At 34.4% G+C, this 21,478-nt stretch overlaps 1 long non-coding RNA gene across 1 annotated transcript; it reads left to right on the forward strand.

The window, feature by feature from the left end:
- Window positions 1-15: 15 nt before the first annotated feature.
- Window positions 16-13,089, forward strand: LOC121042698 (uncharacterized). Its single transcript, XR_005796390.1, has 3 exons — window positions 16-357; window positions 9,847-10,019; window positions 12,983-13,089. It is a non-coding gene; the product is annotated as an uncharacterized LOC121042698 (long non-coding RNA).
- The last annotated feature ends 8,389 nt before the right edge of the window (window positions 13,090-21,478 follow it).

Raw genomic sequence — 21,478 nt, forward strand, 5'->3', positions numbered from 1 at the left:
TCCCTCCTCTGCGCGGGTCCTGGTCGCCGAGGCGTAGGCCCCTCGGCCTTTCCTTCGTTTTGACGCGAGTCTCAAGCTCTAATACCTGACTCACAAAATGACCATAGAAATTAAAAATAAGGACTATGACTTGTTTTATAACTATGAAAGACAAAATTGTGTTCTTTCCATTACTGAACCCTTCCCAGCTAAACACGCACACACACTACCATCCCCAATCTCCGGGGAGCATCCCACGGGGGGAAGCGTGGACTGTCTCTGAAAACAACATTGTTTGCAGATTCAAGCTTTTCACAGGAGATGAATCAGTTTAGGAAAGGTGATTCCTGAAACATGACCAACAACAAAGCTTTGGAGGTATGTCCAGGTACTCAGTTTTCACGTCTACCAAATGGGAATGAAATACGAAGTTATTTGGAAAGCACTCGACAATTGAATGATTTATACCTTTTAATCCTGTAATTCTCTCAACACCCAATGTTATTATCCAAGGCCTGTGAACAATGAAAAAGGCTCAGATAGGTTACATTTGTTCAGTCATTCAACAAATGAAGAAGTGCCTGCAGTCATTACTTTTTATATTGTGGTACGTTGAATTTAAAATTCTTTCAAAAACCTGTGCGATTTTCAATTTAAGTTTTCTCTTGGTTTAGTGTAAGTCATTTTCCTGTAGGCCAGCCTATCATAGCTAAAAAAAAAAAAAAAAAAAAAACCTTGAGAAAGTAAATAGCGTACAGAAAACAGAAGGACTGAGACAAGTATAAATAGACTAACTAGAAGGTCTCGGAAATCTCCTAGGATATCAGGGCCAGAAATTGAATCCAAAATGTAATTTTCTTTTCTTTTCTCCTAAATCATTTGCTGGTCTCCAGTTCCTCTCCCCGAAATAAAGGTAGAGTTAAATGAGATTATCTTAATACTCTTAACCAGATTTGTATGTGTGTGGCTTTAAAATAGTGTAACCCTTTTTCCTTCTGTATTAAACCAATACCCAGAAGTGTTTATCTTGTCAATACAGTAGTTATAATAAAGGGAAAACAAAACAAAACAATACTTCTGGACAAGTACTTTGAAATTCAATTAAAATGTCCACTATGATAAAATTGTCGGAATGAAAGAAACATTCCAATTGCAAATGATTTTATTCTTGTGTCCTGCTGAATTTTCAAATTCTTCTGAAACCTCACTATGAATACTTCTCTACAAAATTTCTTGATTTCTATGACTCATGATCACCATTATGTTTCTTTAATCTTTTAAAAATATTTAGTTTTAGATTAAAAAGAGCTATGATTGTATATTAATAAGTATGTTACATAAATAAATACTGTAAGATTTAAATAAAAGTGAATTATTTATTTGAATTCGTTTTCAATTGCGTATTCAAATAAGTACAGCAAATGCATTTGTTTGACTATTCTCACATATATAAGAGATTATACATTTAAATAAATGTATTGTATGCATGTAAATGTGTAATCATTGAAATAAACACAGCTGTATATTGCCCATATGTATAGCTCCAGATGTTTGAAACATACATTCAAATTTCTGGAACTCTACACCTTGGTATCTAGTTAAACATCCAGTAGAAAATACTGTGCCACATATACATAGGAATACATCAAAACTCTATCTGCAGTGAGGAAATAAGGTTAGAACAATGAATAATGAGTCTCTACCACCGAATTTCTATCTGGAACATATTCTTACAAGATAGCTTATCCTGGCAAGTTGTTCTGCAAGCATATTCTATAAAATGAATACTAGCCAACTTACCCTGTATGAATATAACTGTTGCAAAGTAGTCTTGCAAGTGTCTATCCAAATACTTAACCTCCAAAAAATAATGTTTCCAATTAACTTCACTTTTGGAGTAGGAGAGTCTCATGTTATCCATGCCTCAATTATTTACTTTTTAACTCACATTTCTGCTCTAATACTTGGAACGTGTATAATTTGAAACTCCACTGTAGGCAGTAATGAACATTAGAAGAAATTAGGAAGTACAAACTAACCAGATATGAAATAAAGAATGTCTTAGGGACATTGAACAAGAAGTAAATGGCTTAATGTAAAATTAAAACATCCAGATGTATGTTATGCACATGCTAATTTCTTTACCATGTAATGACACACATGCTATATTTAAATTTGTAGTAAGTTGAAATATAAATTAGAATCCAATAATTATACGTGCTAACATCTTTGGTCTAGATGATTATGTATGTAGCTTGAAATTTGGGAGAATCCATTTGTAGAGATCATTTGTAGAAATTATGATTCTGTCAAAACATATGAAATTCATTGAATATATTAAAATAAAATATTAAAATGTCAAATTATTAAAACTTACTTAGTACTTATTTACCTTAAATTTTAAAGGTTGAAATATCCAAATTAGCTCTCTCAGTAGCTGCAGTTGGTTGGTTAATAGGTCAAACATGCATATTACCATTTCTGTTTAGTCATCCTAGAACATTAGGGAGGCATTTAAGGTGAATTTTTTTAAAACATATATAGAAATGATTTTTCATGTGAGTTCATTTAAGAAATCCCTGTGTGTAACCTCCAGTCTATGTTTGAAAATCTTGGTTTTAGCCCATAGAAATATATTGAAACCACTTAATAAAACCTAGAAAATGGATATGCTTTTTCTGAAGAAAAACTTTGTTTACAAAACTCAGAAAATTAATAAACCATAAAGTATTTTTATTAATTTGTGCAATATTTGAAATTATAGTTACATAGCAGCACATTTTTAGAATGAACTTTTCCTTAAAGCTAACTGACATACATTATTAAATACATATCTCAATGTTTGCTTTTTGAGTAATGGGATGCAAGATTGTCACTGAAATCTGGAATAAAATTATTTATCTCAAAAATGTTCTTCAGATGATATAGGAAATATATATAGAAATATATCTATAGAAATATATCTCTATATATAAATATATGGAAAATTATTTCATGTGATGGATCACATATTACAAATATTTTGAGGATATAATTTCAAATGTATAGCTGTCAGCTATTTACCTGGCAAAAGACATATAGGTGAAAGGTATATATCTTGTAGCCAGTTGAAAACGTTCACATTTACTTTTTTTTTTCAGGTCATTGGAAGTTTAATCCAATATGACAATGACTAAATGTTCTGAAATCAGGATGCAATTTACAGATAATTCACTGATAGCATTTTCCCCCTTCTTAGGGGTACCCATAATAATAATGGCTTTTCCAGTAGATAGTCCCTTTATATTCAAGTGGTGACTCATTAATCAAAACGGCTTTGATTTTGTGCCCCTTACCCCTCAAAACAAGGCCTCTGAATCCCTCACATCAGGAGAAAAGAGCAACTGCCGATTTTCGATTTTCGTAGTTTCCACTGCAGCAGGGGAGAATTGAGGCACAGCATCTGGATGTGTTTTTGTCATTTATTATTGCTAAGGCTCATCAATGTTATATTCATTTAGCATCACACTGAGAAAAGCCATCGTCCTATGTTCCCCCCGTGTATCTTAACCCCCAGTTTCTCCAACTCAGGTATTTCAGAGCCTACTTACCGATGCTTCACTTGTTCATTTATAATCATTCATCACTTTTTAGTGTTCTTTATATATAATTTGCCTATTTATTATGTGCATTACTTATCTTTCTCTACCTCAAGAATGTAAGTTGCTTGAGGGGTAGAGATCCCATCAGTTTTATTAACTGATGTACCCCAAGTGCTGAGATCAGTGCCTGGCACCTAATGGGCACTCAAGAAAATTTTGATTAAATTTAGTGTTCTGTATAGTTGTGATTGATTTAATTCTTTATAATATTCTAGTGCATGGATATGTCACAACTCATATATATGCCAGGGCTTTGGAGCTATTTCCGGGTTTGTTCTATGATAAACAGGGCAGTTGTTAACATTGCTATTGCAGATTTACAAGAGTTTCTCTTTGATTTGTAACTAGGAGTAGAATCACAATTTGTAGAGCGTGTGCACATTGTAAATGAAAGTATAATACCAGGGGTGCCTGGGTGGCTCAGTTCGTCGAGTGTCTGAGTTTTGATTTTGGCTCAGGAATGATCCCAGGGTCATGGGATCAAGCCCTGTGTAGGGCTCTGTGCTGAACATAGAACCTGCATAAGATTCTCTCTCTCTCCCTCTGCCCTCATCCCAACTCGTGTGTGCTCTCTCTCTCTATATATATATATAAATAAGTAAGTATAATAACAAATTTTTCCCAAGGTGTTATACTATTTTTCCCTCCTAACAGAAAATGTGTTTGTAAGATTCAAATGTATTGATCTTTTCAGAAAACCAAATTTTGGCTTTGTTAACTTTGTCATATTTGTTTTCTATTTCATTGATTTCTGCTTTTCTTTATTATTTCCTTTTTTCTGCTTACTTAATTTTCTTATTTTTCTATATCATTAAGTAGAAAGTAAAATAATTGATTTAAATTGTTATCCTTTAAAATTATTGGCGTTTAAAGCTAGAAAATTACTTCTAAGGACTGCTTTAGTGATGTCCCATAAATTTTGATGTGTTTTAATTAGGATTCTTTTGAAAATATTTAAAATTTTTCTTTCTGTGAGTTCTTTCATCATTGGGTTATTTATTTAGAATTCTCTTGTTTAGAGTCCAAGTATTTGGGAGTTTTCTAAATGTCTTTTTGTCATGGCCTTTTAATTTAACTCCATTGTTGTTCGAGAATATACACTGCAAGATTTCAAACTTCTGAAAGTTATTGAAACTTATTTTATAGCCCAGCATACAGTTTATCTGAACGATTGCTCTCAGTGTACTTGAGAAGAATGTGTATTCTGCAATTGTTGGATGTAGTGTTCTAGAATTAATAATATGTATCCTTAAATTATTGCTGAGATTCATCAATGTTATGTACTTGTAAAATTGTGTATTTAAGAGCGATCCCTGTATGCCCTCCTTTCACACTCCCCCAGTTTTTACCTCCACTACCAACATCCCAGAGCTGGACTTCAGCTTCACATCTCACACATGTTACATTCCGCTTCCCATTCATACATCACACTTCACAAATGTCAGAACCTTATGACAGTGTAATTCCACGTATCTGTCCCCACTCCATCATTTGTATTATTGTTGCTGTATATGTTTGTTTTAAATGCATTATAAAACTTCAATGTAAAATGTATTTGCTTTTGACCTAAATGATTAGCTTTTTTAAAGAAAACAAAGAGAATTGTCTTTTAGATTTACTCACATAATTACCATTTCTGGCACTTTTTGTTCTTTTGTACATCTCTGACAATTTTAATTTTCTTTATATTACGGAACTAGTATTTTTTTTATCCTTTCCAACTTTCAAGTTTCCTTTTACACAAAATATGAAATTATAAATGATTCTATTTTTGTGTACATATATATATGAGTATACTTCTTTCAAATAAAAATGGATACAAATAAACACATACATACATACAATTTGACTTTTGAACATTTTCTTTGAACTTAATAAAATATAACTACACATTTCAATAATTTTTTGCAACATTCATCTGAAGTTACATTTACTCTCCTGTGTTATCTTCAGAAATAAGGAGATTGAGGTTAGAGAGATTAAACTTTTAACAATTACTTTAAAAAGCCATTAAAACTTATGTGTACTTTTATTTTTTAATTATTATCCATCTTCCCTAACCCAATACTGTAAGATTCATTCCTCTTCAATAGCATATAATGCTTAGCTCACTACAACCTCCTAGATAGATCTTCAAAAATTATAATGAGTAAATAAAATAATGAATTTGAGATTTAGATATAGATATAGGTATAGATATAGATAGATACAGATGCTGGAACAAAAAATGCAGTTCAAGTGCATTTTTTCCCATCCCCTGAACCACCTCTGGCAACCACTAATCTGTTCTCTCTCTCTCTCCCTCTCTCTCTCTGTCTATATGTGTGTGTGTGTGTGGGGGGGCTTATTTGTTTTTTTTTTTTTGAGATAGGGAGTTATTTGTTTTGTTTCTTTTTAGGTTTCATATACAGGATTGATCGTGTGGTTTTTGTTTTTCTCTGACTTATTTCACTAAGCATAATGCCCTTGAGTCCATCCATCTTGTCACAAATGGCAAGATTTCATTTTTTTATGTCTGAGTAATATTCCATTGTATATAGTTATAGTTATAGTTGTTATAGACATAGACATAGATGGATATAAATATATAGATATAGATATAGATATAGATATGCATACACATGTACCACAATTTCCTTATCCATTCATTGATGGACATGGTTGTTTCTCTATCTTGGCTATTGTAAATAATGCTGCAATGAACATACAGGTACATATCTTTTTGAGTTAATGTTTTCATTTTCTTCAGGTAAATACCCAAGTGTGGAATTGGGGGATCATATGGTAGTTCTATTTTTAAGTTTTTGAGGAACTTTTCATACTGTTTTCTGTAAGGCTCTACCAATTCACATTTAACCAAAGCACTCTTGAGAAAGAAAAACAAACCTGGAGGCCTCACCCTCCCAGAACTCAAACTATATTACATAACTCTAGTAATTAAAACAATATGTCATTGGCATAAATACAGACACAGATCAAAGGAACAGCATAGAGATCCCAAAAATTAACCCATGCATATATGGTCAATTAATTTACAACAAAGGAGCCAAGAATATGCAGTGGGGAAAGAAGTTTCTTCAATAAATGGTGTTAAGAATTAGCACTTGTTGCGATGAGCACTGGGTGTTGTATTTAAGTGATGAACCATGGGAAACTACCCCAAAAACGAAGAGCACACTTTACATACTGTATGTTAGCCAATTTGACAATAAATCATATTTTTAAAAAAGAATTCATATTTTTTATTGGTCTAGGTGCATTGGTAATATTTTCTCTCAGATTTTATTTGTCTGAAAATGTCTGTCTCCTCTCTTCTTTTTGCAAGTTACTTAGAATTTGAAGTTGAAAGTAATTTTTCTTTGAGCTCTTTAAATAAGTCAGTCAATTGTCTTCTTGCCATCATGTTTCTTATGTGAGGTTAGCCATTATTTTTCTTACTCCTGTTTGCAATCTATCTTTTTGTTCCCATCTCCGACTGCTTTCAAGATGCTCTCTTTGGTTTTCAGTCTTGTGACTATCATGTGTCTAGGGGGTACATGTACTCCTCTTTGTATTTATCTTACTTTGATTTTGCTGAGCTTAGATATGTAAGCCAAGGCTTTAAATTATTTGGGACGTTTTCAGCTATAATTTTTCAAATAACTTTTCTGGCCTATTGTAATTCTTTCATTCTTATTTTTATCTTTTATTGAAGTATAGTTGATATACAATCTTATATTAGCCTCAGGTGTATAACATAGCGATTTGACACTTATGTACATTATGCAATTCTTGCCATGTAAGTGTAATTGCCATCTCTTCGTTCTGTAATGCCATTTGCATGAATGATAATGTATCACACTGATCACTGGGGTTCTGTTAATGTTTAAGCCTTTACTCTGTTCTTCAGATTGGATGCCCACTTCTGCTGTCTTTAATCTGTCCTTAAGCTTATTCAGTACTTTTTTAATTCAGTTACTGTAGACTTTTTAGAATTCCCATTTAAATGTTTTCTGTATTTCTATTTATGTTTGTTATGGTTCTGTCTGCCGAGATTCCTTAATTCTTCACTCATTAAGGTCATATTTCCCTTTAAGGCCTTGAACATGTTTATAATAGTTGCTTTCAACATTTTACCTAGTAATTAAAACATCTAGGCCTTCCCAAGATCAGTTCTCTTCACCGCTGTTTTCTTTGCTGTTGGTCATATTTTCCTGTTTCTTTGTATATCTGGTAACTTTTTATTGTATACTAAACATTGTGGATGATACACTGTAGGGGCCCTGTAGTATGTTAAATTCCTCTGACAAGTGTTTTTTGTTTGTTTGTTTGTCTTCTTTTGTCTGTTTTTTATTAGTAGCAAGTTCAGTTATATCTAACCACTTGGATTTGTCAAGGCTTGGTTTTATACTCTGTGAAGGTGGATTAAAGGAAATTCCGAGATGCTTCTCAAGACCCCTGTATTGGCTCTCTTCAAATTTCAAATTCTGTTTCCCCTCCTGTTCTTGTCCAGGCTTGGTTTTAAGCTCTGTATAGGTCCAGAGTAGTTCTTTCTTTAGGAAATGGTCCCTTCGCTTAAGGTGTGGTCTTTCTGCTGTCTCAGTTTTATTCCTGAAGTATTTCTGAGGTCTTTTCAGTCTACATGGGCTGGCATTTTATCTCTCAGCTCTGATAAATCTCTAATATCTTTAGTCTTCCCCCAGTCTCATAGCACTGGTCTTTGGTAAGCCTTGCGAAGTCTTTCATTGCATATACCCAGTCTATTTGTTGGCCAAGGACTTGGAGGAAACCTCCAAACAGATTTTTGGATCCTTCCTAATGTGATCTTTCTTCTCTCCAGTATCCGGCCCTACAGATTCCAGCTGTTTTGACAAACCAAACACGGAAATCTGCCTCTGCAAATCAGTGAAACTGATGTGCTTTGCTTGTGCTTCAGCTCTTTATGCTGTGATGGGGAAATTGGCTTCAGACAGAGCTGCAATGAACATGGGGCTCATGTCAAGTGTTTCCCTTCTTTAAGGAATTGTGGTCATGTGCTGACTCTTGCCCAATGCCTGAAAAATATTGCTTCGTATGTTTTGTCCAGTTGTTATAGTAGAACGGCTGGTCTGGCACTAGCTCTTCTGTCATGGCATGAGGTAGATATCCACATTGATATTTGAATTTTGTGTCTTACAGTTCTGCTAAACTTCTTTTTAAATTATCTGCATCATTTTATCTTTTACACAATCATGTCATTTGTAAATGACTGTGTTTTCTTCTCAATATTATTATGTCTTTTTCATGCTACAATATTGAATAGAAGTGATGATGGTAGGCATCCTTATCTTTTCTGTATTCTCAAAGGGAAAGCTTTAAACATTCTTTCCTAAATATTTGGTAGCTGTGAATTTTTTTATGATATTCTCTACTAGGTTAAGGAAGTTCCCTTTTGCATCTGTCTTTCAAAGATTTTTTTTTTTTAGGGGCACCTGGGTGGCTCAATTGGTTAAGTGTCGATTCGATATCAGCTCAGGTCATGATCTCACAGTCGTGACATTGAGCCCCCCATCAGGCTCTGTGCTGAGTGTGGAGCCTGGTTGAGATTTTCTCCCTCCCTCTCTCTCTACACCCCCCCCCCCACCCTGGCTCACACTCTCTCTCTCTCAAAATAAACATTTTTAAAAAAACAAATTTTTTAAAAATCATAAGTGGATATTGGCTTTATCGAATGTATTTCTGCATATTTAGAAATGATCATAATGATTTTCAACTTTCCCTATTGGTATAATGAATTAGAAAATTTTCAATGTTGAAATTAACCCCAGGGGCTTTCTCACCATCCTACCAAGTGCAGTGGAAGCCCTGGCTATTGGCCCAGGTAAACATCTAGCCATACACAGGGCTTCAGTCATTGGGAACCAGAAACTTTCTTCATCCTTTGGCATCATGCCACATGATATGACCCCAGCCAGCAGGGTGACAACACTATCTTCTGTACCTAGGCCAAAGAGACAGGGAAGTGAACTAAGAGAATGGATAAGGATAATCCCACCAAGTGTAGCCAAGCAGTGCTGAACCCTTTGCAAAAGCCAATACTTCCACCTATTTTTTACTGAGCTCCAGAATGTATCACTCAAGACCAGCATGAGAAATGTGTAGGCCCACAGGACCCCAAGCTCAGAAGGGTCCTGTGTCTGGTTAATGCTCTGCTGTTGACATCATGAAATTGTTAACAATTTTATCTTTGAACTTGTCTTTTGTAAAGGATGTATAATTGGATAATGGAGGATGTGCATGAGCAGAGGAGATACACACAATATGCATGTTCGCCACCGTTCCTGGAAGTGCCACTTGCATGTGGAGTTCAGGATGCCCTATGAGCACAGACTTCTGATGAACCTATGATGTGTGGAAGTTGAGCATAACTCAAAGTACAAGGTAAGTGTGTTATGGAAGTCGCTGGCAATACTAGTAGAGCATTGGTAGAATATACACATTTAAAAAACTGAAATAAGAAGAGTTGAGTTAGTTTTGTGCCTTGTTACTACTGTTTTAGCAAGAACAAAATGCATATGCATGCTTGAGCTACGACATATGAATTGTATAATTTAAGTATTTCTGCATATCAGTAACTGACCCAGGATATGTGGTCATATAACACGTAGTGCCCCAGGTGGCCATGCTTTCTTCAATTTCTGCTGGTAGGAAATTATATTATTTTACATATAGTAAAAGAAACTTAAAACAATATATTTCCATTTCTCAGGCCTTTTTTTATTGTCATGCACTTTATTTCCACATATGTTATGATCTTGACACTATGTTATTAATTTTCTTTTAACAATTTTCCTTTAGAAATGTTTTTAAAATATAAAAAAGCTTTTTTTATTTACCTACATATTTATAATTTGTAGTGTTGTTTGCTCCTTTATGTAGATTCATGTTTCCATTGAGTATTATTTTTTTTCTGCTTTAAGAACTTCCTTGAACATTTCTTATGATGTCTGTAGTGATAAATTCTTTGTATGACTGAATAAGCCTTTATTTTATCTTCATTTGTTAAGATATTATTTCTGGGTATAGAAGTCCAGGTTGGCAGTTTTTATTTTAGTATTTTAAAGATATCATCCCACTTTCTTCTGCCTTTCATTATTTCCAATAAGTCTGCTATCTGTTATCATTTTATATTTGTTCTTCTATAAGTAATGATCTTTTATTGCTAGCTACTTTTAAGATTTTCTCTTTATCAGTACCTTTAGGCAATTTGATTATATGTTATGATGTAGATTTCTTCATGTTTCTTGTGTTTTGGTTTTGTTTTTTTTTTAGTTTCTTGGATCTATGTGTTTATGATTTTTGTTAAATTTGGAAAAATTTCAGTCATTATTGTTTCAAATATTTTTTCTATCCTCTCACTCTTCCTCCAAGGACTCCAAACACATGCACATTAGGTTATTTGACCTGTTCATACTTTTCTATATTTTTCTCTCTGTATAGACTTTTGATAGTTTCTATTGCTCCATTGCATTATATTCAAGTTAATTTATAGTTTTTGCTGTTAACCCCATCCAATGTATTTTTCATATCAGAAATTTCTTTTTTTTAAGTTCATTTATTTATTTTGAGGGGGGAAGGGCAGAGAGATAGGGAAAGAGAGAATCCCAAGCAGGCTCCACACTGAGCATGGAGGCTGATGCAGGGCTCAATTTCACAACCATGAGATCATGAACTGAGCTATAATCAAGAGTTGGACGTTCAACCCACTGAACCACCCAGGCACCCCTCAGAATTTTTTTCTATATCTAGAAGTTCAATTTGGTATTTTTGTCTGTATCATTCATTCCTTTCCCTAACATGTTCCTCCTTCTGGCTGCCTTCTTTAACATTTAGGAGATAAATGTAATAACTGGTTTATCATTCTTATCTACTAATTATATCATTTGTGTCACTTCTGGGTCTGTTACTATTGGCCGGTTTTTTTTCATCCTGTGAGTTGTATTTCCTTATTTCTTTGACCACCTGGCAAATTTTTTTATTGAATGCCCAACATTTTGAACTTTACCTTGTTGGATGCTAGAAATTTTTGTGTTCCTAAAATATTCTTGAGTGCATTTGTTACTGGAATGCAGTTGTTACTTGGAAACAATTTAATCCCTTTCCGGCTTTACTTTTAAGCTTTGTTAGGCAGGACTACAGCCTGTAGTCTATTAATCTTTCCCCACTACTGACCCAAAACACTGTGTTTATTCTAACCAATGCCCTTTGAATTATGATGTATTTCCACTTTGGCTGGTACAACATAAACTAAAAATGACCCTGTGTTAGCCCCATAGATTGTTCCGTCTGCTTCTTCCAAGTAGTTCTTTCTCAAACCCAGGTTGTTTCCTCACACACACTCACTGATCAGCACTCAGCTGAAATTTGAAAAGGTAACTTTTATGTCTATGCAGAACCCTCACTCTGCAGTATTCTCTGGTCTGGCATTCCTTCCTATGAACTGTAGCTGTTTTGGCCTCACCAGATACTCAACTCCATCATCTTGATTGGGAGGTACAAGCCTTCTCCACTTAGGTCTCCTTTCCCTGCACTGTGGCCTAGGAACTGTCCAAACTGTAAGCTGAGGCATTCAGAGCCCTGACCTCAAAATTTTCTTCCCCAGGAGTCAATGTCCTGTGCTGCCTAATATACAATGTTTGAAACCATGCTTTGATAGATGTTGAATTTTTGTTTCAGATGAAAGTTAGCTCTGATCTGTATTGCTTAATTATAATTGGGAACAGAAGTTCCAACTGCTCAATTTTATTTGAAAATTAATTATTAATTATTTGAAAACTAAAATTAAAAAATGGTTGTAGGAGAAAGATGCAGTCTTTCAAAGAGGATTTGTATCACCACTGTAGGCACATTAAGTAAGAATGTAGAATCACTTAAACCTTTCCTGAAGCATAAGGACCTCAACTTTTGACTGTACATCCATGTAAGTCTAGCTTGAGAATATAACCTCTCAGGGATTTTTTTTTCCTTTATCTGCTCAGAAACAGGGCAAAAATAGTTCTTTGAGAATAGAGGCATGAGTATATTTAACTTTGCTTCCTTTTTACACTGAGGTTCTCAACTCAACGTTTGAGAGTTTCCTATCATATTTCCCACCTTGGGTGAGCCCTGACTCCTAAAGTCTGTGAGAACCACTGAAGTTTCCAGCTTTGACATACAGTTTCAGGACAAAAACAGTTTCAGTAGTCTTGCTACTTGCTGAAATACAGCTGTTCCCATCAACTGTTACTGCTTAACACACCACCGCTAATCCAGGGGTACGAAACAACAATAATTTTATTAGAATCAAAAATCCTGTGGGTCAGGAACTTGGACTGGACTCAACAGGAAGTGCTTGTCTGTTCCAGAATGTCTGGGGTCTCGTCTGGGAAGTCTGAGCTGCTAAGGAAGGACACAAATGGCTGGTAGGTGGCATGTTCTCTAAGCTCTTCGACACAAATGTCTGGTACCTGGGTCAGAATGTATTGCAAGCCACATTGCACTTAGCTGGGGCTGTTGGCAGGAGGACCTATACATAGCATCTCTGTGAGATTTGGGATTCTCACAACATATTGAGGTCACATTGCAGATCTGTGGCGTGGAAGAAATTATACTCACCTTTGGAAAATGTGACTTGCCATACCTTCTCTTATATTTGTGGTTGAAAAATGCTTTAATCTTACTAACTTTTGGGGAGATATATATATATATATATATATATATATATATATATATACATCTTTAATTGTTTTTAGATGTTTTCGGCATTAAGAATTAAACATGAAGAATTCCAGAGACCAATATGGATATTTAGGTTCAATCATGTCACTAGGCATAGAGCTCTCAACTTTTATATAAATTTTAGAATCCATTTTTCAAGTGAAAATTTTCCATGAAAATCTTACTGGTATTTTTGTGGATATATCACTGATATTACTGATTTTTAAATGCCTTTTTAATATTGTGTTCTCATTCTTGAACATACATATTACTAGTCTTTGTTACAGCTTGTTAACTAAAATTTTATAATTTTCTTTATTCAGGTCATACACATTTTTCTTGAGGTTTGTTTTTTGGGATATCATAGTTTTTGTGGTTTTATGAATGGTATTTACTATATGCTGCTATATTTTCTAATTTGCTTATGACTGGTTTGTGGGAAAGCCATTGATTTTTGTATATTGGTCTTATATCAAGCTATTCCACTTGGTTTAATTTCATAGCTGTTGCCAATTGTGCTTGCTGATTATCTTGGAATTGGGGATCATGTGCAAATAATAATAGACTACCTTGGAATTTGGCATCCCGTGTGAATGACAGTTATTTCTTCCTTTAACGTATATACCACTTTATTTTCACTATTTCAGTAGCTAGGGCCTCTAACATAATGTTGAATAGTAGCAACAATAGAGAGAATCTTCATCTTGGTATCAACTGTAATTTGAAATATTTTTAATGTTTCCCCATTGTGAGATGATGTTCACTTAAATATCTGGCACTTTGTTAATTTAAAGGTGTTCTATTCTAGACCTGTTTTGTTAAATACTTTTATTATAAATGAATATTCGTTTCTATTAAATGTCTATCATTACCCATTGAAATAAACAAACATTTTACTGTTATTACAGTAATCGATTTCTAATTTGGGAATATACTTTATCCTATAAAAAACACTACCTAGTCATGCCTTTTTCAAAAATGCTCTTTAACTTGACTTGTTAATATTTTATATGGTTTTTAAAATCTATTTTATAAGTATAAATGGCACATTGTAGGGTGTGTGTGTGTGTGTGTGTGTGTGTGTGGTGTTTGCTATCATTGCTCAGTTTCGTTAACTATTGAATACACTAAGTTACTTCTTTCTTCTATTGCATGCAGTCTTCTTTGGATCACTTGAAAGTTCAGATGAGGCTTCACTTTATTTTCTTTGATCTAGAAATCTTTGCAGAAGATGAGAAATTGTTTATTTTGGAAGTCTTGCCAGAACTCACTATCTGGGCGAAAATTATTAGACTTGCTATTGCTTCCATCTCGTCTAGGGTTTAAGGTTTAATTCAATTGTTCTCATTTCTTTTGAACACACTTGGGAATTCATATATTCCTAAAGCATATACATTTTTTGTAGGCTTAAAAATTTATGGCATAAAATTTTGTACATTGTCTTATAATATTGTAAACTTTATTCAGTAACTTTGTCAACTTGAGTTCCCAATGTATTTCTCCTTTTTTTTTTTTCATGGCCATATGTTTCAGTAATTTTTTACATTTATTTCTCCAAAAATCTTACTTTTGATTTCTGTTGATCAACTTTAGAAATCTTTTTTTTTGTTTTTTATTTGTTATTTTGGTAACATTTTTTTTTAATTTTACTGACTTCTGGTTTTAAAGTCTATGTTATTTTTGTTCTATATGTTTATTTATTTTTAGTTTTTATTGTTTTCTAATAATGCATTTAGGTTTATAAATCTTCCTCTGATTTCTGTCATAGACACAAAGTATACATTTTGATAAATAGTGCTTTTATCCTTTGAAAATGGTTTAAGGTTTATTTTTTTCCTAACAAAGAATTATTTAGAAGAATTTTTTTAATTGATAGGTTTGTAAATTTGGAGGGAGCTTGAAGAGAGCTATTTTATGTGTTAATTTCTTATTATCTTGCAGCGTCAATGAATATGGATATATTCATCTATGGTATCAGTTTCTGGTAGCTTTTTTGAGATTTATTTTGTGGTTTAGTACATAGTCAGTTGTTTTCTTTTGGTGTCCTATTTGTGTTTAAATCCTCCATTGAATACAGACTTCTATAAAATTCTATGTATATCTATTGGATTGAGTTTGATAATTATGTTATACAAATATTTTATATCTTTACTTATTTTTATATCATCAATTCAACAAATCAAAAGTTTCTAAAGGTAGGTATCAAAGTTTCTGACCATGACTGTGGATTTATTAAATTTTTGTATATTTATCAGTTTCACTTTAGTATTTCTCAACTATGCTTACTGGTACATAAAGAAACTGTACTGCTAGGGGCGCCTGGGTGGCGCAGTCAGTTAAGCGTCCGACTTCAGCCAGGTCACGATCTCGCAGTCCGTGAGTTCGAGCCCCGCGTCGGGCTCTGGGCAGATGGCTCAGAGCTTGGAGCCTGTTTCCGATTCTGTGTCTCCCTCTCTCTCTGCCCCTCCCCCGTTCATGCTCTGTCTCTCTCTGTCCCAAAAAATAAATAAACATTGAAAAAAAATTAAAAAAAGAAACTGTACTGCTACAATTCCTATATTATATTTCCTTAGTATGCAATATCCCTCCCCCTCTTTAATTCTGCTTACCTTAAATTCTATTTGGTCTTTTGTTAATACTGCTATTTATATGGGAATGCAAGCTTGTGCAGCCACTCTGGAAAACAATATGGACGTTCCTCAAAAACTAAAACTAGAACTACCCTACGACCCAGCAATTGCACTATTAGACATTTATCCAAGGGATATAGGTGTGCTGTTTTGAAGGGACACATGCACCCCTATGTTTATAGCAGCACTATCAACAATAGCCAAAGTATGGAAAGAGCCCAAATGTCCATTGACAAATTAATGGATAAAGAAGATGTGGCATATATATATACAATGAAGTCTTAACTCGGCAATCAAAAAGAATGAAATCTTGCCATTTGCAACTACGTGGATGGAACTGGAGGGTATTATGCTAAGTGAAATTAGTCAGTCAGAGAAAGACAAATATCATATGACTTCATTCATATGAAGACTTTAAGAGACAAAACAGATGAACATAAGGAAAGGGAAACAAAAGTAATATAAAAACAGAGAGGGGGAAAAAGCATAAGAGACTCATAAATATGGAGAACAAACTGAGGGTTACTGGAGGGGTTGTGGGAGGGGAGATGGGCTAAATGGGTAAGAGGCACAAAGGAATCTACTCCTGAAATCATTGTTGCACTATATGCTAACTAACTTGGATGTAAATTAAAAAAAATAAAATTAAGTATTATGTTGAAAAAGATACATACATAAATAAATAAATAAATAAATAAATAAATAAATAAATAAATATTTTTGCTGAAGTTCAAAAACATATATATTGCTATTTATGGCCACCTGAATGACTCAGTCGGTTAAGTGTTCGACTCAGCTGAAGTCACTCAGGTCATGATCTCGGGGTTCACAAGTTCGAGCCCCACATCTGAACTGTGTGCACAGAACCTGGACCCTGCTTTTGATTCTGTGTCTCCCTCTCTCTCTGCCCCTCCCTTCCTCACACTCTGTCTCTCTCTCCCAAAAGTAAATAAACGTTAAATTTTTTTTTTAATATTGCTATTTATTTTTGTCTTAACAAGCTTCTGGTTTATTTGTTTTTCATTTCTTCTCTTATTTCCTGACAAAATGTGTCCTTTTGCTTCAGATGAGCTTTCTTACTTCTACTAAATACAGTCTGCTTTGGATCTTTTAAATTTTCTCATAGTTTCTGGACCAAAAAGGTATATCCTTCTTGCTTTCCAGTGCAACCATCGATATTTAAAAAATATTTTGGGGCACCTGGAGGCTCAGTCAGGTGAGGATCTGACTCAATTTCCATTCAGGTCATGATCCCAGGATCATGGGATTGAACCCCATGTTGGGCTTGGTGCTGAGTGTGGAGATTGCTTAAGATTCTGTCTGTCCCTCTGCCTCTCCCCTACTCATGTGCTCTTTCTCTCTAAAATGAAAAAAAAATTAATAATAAAATATTAAAAAGAAAAAATATTTTTACTATGAACTCCAAGAAATAGAAACAAGGATAGGATGCGGCATTTACCTAGTGTGCCATTTTGATCCTGGTGCATTAATAGTATTTTAGGCTCTGTAACTTATCATATCTCAAGGGCATTATTTTTCCTTATAAGATAATAACTTTCATTTCATATTACAGAACATACAATAAAGTTCCATCTTCATGATATCCAGAAATAGGTAAATAAGGTGTTCTATTTTTGTAAGAATCTTAGAAAAATCAATAAATGGAGACAAAATAGAAATATTTAAAATTAGCAATAAGTAGTAAAAATACATTTTTTATTTTGGCAATTTGGCTTCTCTTTGGTAAATTTTATTTGAAATCTGCTAAATTAACAATTATATCATTTGCAATATTACCTTACTTGGGTATTTTTCTATGGAAAACACAATTCTGAGATTCAATTAGACTTAAAAACAGAAAAGCTAGACAGTTGGTCCATTTTAATTTTAGCAATGTATATTTTTTGAATTTCAATGGAACATGTTTTTATATATAATGTATTTGTTGTGGAATGTTAAGCTATAGTTGTACTCTGTAAATGCAATGAAGTGTTTTGTCAACCAGCTGAATGCATAAATACTGGACAAGAAAAATTCCTACAGCAACCTGATACTCACTGAATTAACCATATGTTATTCAGTTGTGGGAAATGTCCAGAATGAGGAATAGATATGACTGACTGCTTTTAAGGCAATTTTATCATGCTGGAACATCTACCAGAACTGATGCAAAAATCTGAGAGAAATAATTTTTCTACTTCTAAATGATTAAGTAGGTTAAGATACAATGGTCTTTTAAGTGTTCTACATCTGATGTAGAATCAGAGGCCCCAAATATCAATGGAAGCCATTATATTCTCTTTTCCTCTCAGCCAACTATCTTCTGTTATGCTTCCTGAAGGGAGTCATATTAAAAGCCCAGAAATAAGAAGTTATAATGTGATACTGAGGCTCTTCTTCCTCCTTGATGGAGGGTGGTAGTGCCTAAAGGAAGTATGAAGAGAAAGATGGATCTTGCTACACAATCCACTTTGAGGGACTTCAGGGCCTTTCAGAATTGAATTTAAATGCTAGGTCTACCCAATCTATATCCAACAGATTGGGAAAACTCCTTAATGTCACTATTCCTTAGAGTTCTCATCCGTAAAATTAGGATAGTAATACCCTGTTCACAGTGCTGCTATAAAAATTATACAAAATAATGTTTGAAAAGCTACAAGTACAGTGAAGTCCATGGTAGGAATTATATGGTTTTTTAATTTAAATTTACTCTAAATTCCTTTTTTTTAAGTTTATTTATTTATATTGAGAGAGACAGAGACAGCATGAGTTGGGGAGGGGCAAAGGGAGGGAGAGAGAGAATCCCAAGCAGCCTCCATCCTGCCAGCTCAGAGCCCGATGTGGGCTCGAACCCCCAAAGCGTCAGGGCCATGACCTGAGCGGAAACCAAGAGTTGGACACTTAACCGACTGAGCCACTCAGGCGCCCCTACCCTAAATTACTTTCAATTATAGAAGTGCTGTGCTAAAGAGAGGAGCAGCATTGCTATCTATGTGCTGGTATACTATTAGTCCCTTCAGATCAGTCTATTGGAAATAAAGCCACAGCAGACACAAAGTAGAAGCAGCCAGGGGATGAGAGAACTTCACTTCAACTCAAGTCAAAACAAAATATTCTGCAACTGTTCATATGCACAGAGTAGAGTAACTGCTGTAAGAAACAAGTGACAAATTTCAGTGGTTTAACATAGTAAAGGTTTATTTCTTGCTGACTTCACAATTGTTACAGGAAGGCAGGGAGTGAAGCCTCTGCTCCATGAAGTCACCCAGAGAATCAGACATTTTCATCTACAGTTTCCACCATTCCTAAGTCTCGAAGATCTTGGGTAAATCCATTGCATATGGCAAGCATAAGTAAAAAAATAAAAATAAAAATAGAGAAATACATGGATGCATTTTTTGGGACCATGCATATAAGCAGTATGTATCATTTCCAAGCTTTTCATACTACATTGGCCAGAACTTAATCACATGGTCCCCCCTACTGGAAGAGGGGAGGCTTGGAGATATACTCTGTGTTCCCAGGGTGGAAAGGAAATAGAATTTAATAAAACACATAGCAATGCTTCTGCCACAGACATTATTTGGTCAGACACTAGAATAAGGGCTAGGAGTCCACCGAATTTTTCTTTTTAATTTCCTCACCTAAGTTTTTTCATGTTCCTTTCATATGATCTTCACGTAAACATCCCGTGTTTGTTTAAACTGAAGAATAAACACAAGAATAGTTTATGATTTGGTCATCAGCTCAGCTCATCAGATCTTAGTTCAGTGCTGGATTCTTAGGCCCAGCTCTTTGTGAAGCTGAAGTGACTTAACCTCTCCAAGTTTCATTCACCTGGAAAATGTCTACCTAAATCACAGAAATGGAAAGTTAAATTGAAATAATACATGAAAATATGTTTACAAATTAGGAAACATGAGCCATTATTTTTACTAACGAAAAGATGGCTGAAACATTACTGTAGTAATGACGTGGCATTCCATTACCACTCTGCCCTGTCTTCATCAAGTCCATTAGTATCCGTGTGCAAATCATGTTGTTTAAATGTCATCTGTATATTTGAATTTCACATTTACTATATAGATGGAATCTATAGTTAACATTTTCTTGTACTGAGAGGGTTCAAATGAGCTATGATGTAAAAAATAATGAAGTCATCACAAGGGATAGGATCTTACCATTACATGAGGGGCCAAGGATTTGGAAGACAAAGATTCAAATGAAGTAAAGGGAGAAAGGAGTTTTTAAAGTTTTCTTTTTTAAAAGCTTGTTTACTTTGAGAGAGAGAGTGTGTGTGTGCATGCGAGTTGGGAAAGGGCAGAGAGAGAGGAAGAGAGAGAGGGAGAGAGAATCCCAAGCAGGCTCCACACTGTCAATGCAGAGCCCGACACAGGACTTGAACTCCCCAACCATGAGATCATGACCTGAGCTGAAATCAAGAGTCAGACACCCAACTGACTGAGCCACCCAGGCACCCCAGAAAGAAGAGTTTTTAAAAGGTATATTGAGCAGGGGTCTGAAAAGTGGAGAATTCAAGTCATTGTTAACATTACATTAGATATCAGAATAAGAAAGAAACCTAAGCATAGGGTCTTACTTAGGCTAATTCTTCATTAAAGAATTGAAAATAAGGGGGCACCTGGGTGGCTCAGTTGGTTAAGCTTCTGATTTGGGCTTATGTTATGATCACAGGATTCATGAGTTTGAGTCCTGTGTTGGGCTCTGTGCTGACAGCTCAGAACCTGGAGCCTGCTTCGAATTCTGTGTCTCCCTCCCTCTCTCTCTGCCCCTCCCCTGCTCATGTACTGTCTCTCTCTCTCTCTCAAAAATAAATAAATATTAAAAAAAATTTTAAAGAATTGAAAAGAAGAACTTAATTCTATAGTTCCTCTTTCATTCTGTTATAGACATTAGCAAACATACTTACTTTGCAATGAATCATTACTTATTTAATATTTACAACCCTGTCCTTAATCTCCTAAATGGAAACTTAAAATCAAATGGTCTTTCATGCAAATTGGAAGGTGATATGCCAGTTCAATGAAGTCCCAAGTTGTAATTTTTAGGTAGGTTGAAAAAATGATTCTTTCTCTCTCCTCTCTTACCTTCCATTTTGCCTTTCCCCTTCCTTCCCCCTACATTTTCTTCATTATTTTTCCACAAATTTTCTTTACTAAGTATGTATTTTATGTATTCTATAAAATCTGGAAACCACACAAAGAATATTCAACTATTATGCATAATGCAGCACTTGTTACCTCTAACTGAGCTAAATTCCTTGTAGAAAAAATTAGTTCTTCTGCCAATTTTCATGACAAATTCCTCTCCACCTGTCATGTGTCCAACGGTTAGTAAATTCATTGTCTTAATTCTTTCCTAGACCCAACCAGATACTACTATATATTTGCTTCATTGTAGTTTTCTTTTTTCAGAGTCAACTGACACGGTGATAGATTTTAAATGACTATTGTTCACCAAACTTGTACAAAACTATTTCTTAAACATTGGAAA

Source organism: Herpailurus yagouaroundi, unplaced genomic scaffold, assembly GCF_014898765.1.
Source record: "Herpailurus yagouaroundi ecotype Mexico unplaced genomic scaffold, PumYag 186, whole genome shotgun sequence".
Classification (NCBI taxonomy): Eukaryota; Metazoa; Chordata; class Mammalia; order Carnivora; family Felidae; genus Herpailurus; species Herpailurus yagouaroundi.